Source organism: Penaeus monodon, chromosome 6 (assembly GCF_015228065.2).
Source record: "Penaeus monodon isolate SGIC_2016 chromosome 6, NSTDA_Pmon_1, whole genome shotgun sequence".
Taxonomy (NCBI): Eukaryota; Metazoa; Arthropoda; class Malacostraca; order Decapoda; family Penaeidae; genus Penaeus; species Penaeus monodon.
This window is the reverse complement of record NC_051391.1, coordinates 3,119,062-3,121,561: the sequence shown is the minus strand read 5'-3', so window position 1 is coordinate 3,121,561 and position 2,500 is coordinate 3,119,062.

The following is a 2,500-nucleotide window of genomic DNA, read 5'->3' as shown; positions in this document are numbered from 1 at the left end:
TTTCTCTGTTCGTCTGTTTATCTGTTTTGTTTTTTTTTGTTTATTTGTTTTTGTTTTTTGTTTTTTGTTTATCTGTCTTTATTTTTTTTTCTTGCTTTTTCTCGGTCTCTCTTTTTCTTTCTTTCTCTCTTTTTTCTTATTTATCTTCTTATTGATCTTTCTTATTTATCTCTCTCTTTCTTTCTCTCGGTCTCTCTCTTCTTTCTCTCTCTCTCTTTCTTATTCTCTCTCTCTCTCTCTCTCTCTCTCTCTCTCTCTCTCTCTCTCTCTCTCTCTCTCTCTCTCTCTTTCTTGCTCTCCTCTCTCTCTCTCGTTCCCTCTCTCTTTTTTCTCTATCTATCTATCTATCTACCTATCTATCTATCTATCTATCTATCTATCTCTTCTCTTTTCCTTCCTCTGTCTATCACTTTACTCATCGTCCTTCAAGTAATGAAAAAGAACTCTCGTTTTTTTTTTTCTCTCTCTCTCTCTCTCTAACCTCTTAAACTCCGCCAGAATTGGCCGCTTTTCATTAAACGTCTACGAAATTAAGACGTTTTACTAATGGGTTAATTTTGGCCTTAAAAAAAAGAGAGAGAAAAAAAAAGTCATTCTCTCGTTCTTTTTTTTTTTTTTTTTTTTGTCTATTTTCTTTTATTTTTCGTTTTTTTTTTTTTTCGATGTTTTATTTCATTATTTGTTTTTTTCCCTTTTTTTGTTGTTTATTTTAGATTCATCTTTGCCTCTTTGTTTGAATATTCTTTCCCTCTTTATCTGATTTAATAAATAAAACAATTCTAACGAAATCTTGAGTTGATATAAATTCCAAAAAGAAATTAATTAAACGAAATTTCTATTCGATGTCGGATGCGAGAGGAAGCGCGCTTCTGATTGGTGATTAGCAGCGCGAGTCTGTGATTAGGCTGTTATTTATGATATGATATATCCATGATTTTATTGTTTTTTTATGATTCTCAAAAATAAAAATTACAGGAAATGCCGAGATCTTTAAGAGATACAAGAGAGAGGAGAGAGAGAGAGAGAGAGAGAGAGAATCGAGAGAGAGAGAGAGATAAAGAGAGAGAGAAGAGAGAGCGAGAGAGAGAGAGCGAGAAAGAGAGAGAAGAGAGAGAGAGACGATCGAGAGAGAAGAGAAAGAGAGAGAGACGAGGGAGAGAGAAGAGAGAGAGAGAGAGAGAGAGGAGAGAGAGAGAGAGAGAGAGAGAGAGAAGAGAGAAAAAAGAGGGAGAGAGAGAGAGAGAGAGAGAATAGAGAGGGGAGAGAGAGAGAGAAGATGAGAGAGAGAGAGTGAGAGAGAGGATCAGATAGAGAGAGAGAGAGGAGAGATGAGGGGGGGGGGGAGAGAGAGGAGGAGAGAAAGAGGAGAGAGAGAGAGAGAGAGAGGAGAGAAGAGAGAGAGAGGAGGAGAGAGAGAGAAAGAAGAGAGAGAGGAGAGAGAGAGGGGAGAGGGAGAGAGAGAGAGAGGAGAAAGAGAAGAGAGAAGGAGGGAGACGAGAGAGAGAGAAGAGAGAGAGAGAAAAAAGAGAGAGAGAGAAAGAAAAAGAGAAAAAAGAAAGAAAGAAAGATAGGCATACAAACAGAGACACAAACATACACACAAAACCAGAGACAAAGACACAAAAAACAAACAAACAAACAAAAAAACAGAAACAATAAAGAAAAAAACAAAAGAAAGAAAAACAAGAGAGAGAAAAGAAAAGAAGAAGAAGAAGAAGAAGAAGAAGAAGAGAAGAAGAATAAGAAAAAGAAAAGAAGAAGAAGAAGAAGAAGAAGAAGAAGAAGAAGAAGAAGAAGAAGAAGAAGAAGAAGAAGAAGAAGAAGAAGAAGAAGAAGAAGAAGAAGAAAAGAAGAAGAAGAAGAAGAAGAAGACGAAGAAGAAAAAAAAGAAGAAAAAGAAGAAGAAGAAGCAGCAGAAGAAGAAGAAGCGAAATATCTGATAACAAACGTCCTTTTAGAGACAAGCGATCTCCGGAGATAAATCAGAAGCCCAGAGTGTTGATTAATTGTGATCTTGTGATGATGATAAACGCATTTTATTATGGATGAGTGAGAGAACGTCGTTGCTATCGATCTTCATCTGTCACTTGAGGAGAGAAGCGTTTGTCTTAAATGGATATAAGTGTAGATATACTCATAAAAAAATAATAATAATGTGTGTGGATGTATAAACATTCACACAAACATATACATGTATAAACATTTACACAAACATATACATATATAAACATACATACATGGACGCAAACATATACATACATACACATACACGCATGCACACAAACATACAAGCACACATACATACACACCAATAAACACACACAAATATGTATAGAGATATAGATAGATAAATAGATAGAAAGAGAAAGAGAGAGAGGGAGGGAGAGAGAGAGAGAGAGAGAGAGAGAAAGAGAGAGATAGAGAAAGAAAGAGAGAGATAGAGAAAGAAAGAGAGAGAAAGATATACAGAAAGAAAGAAACAGAGAGATGAAAATATAAA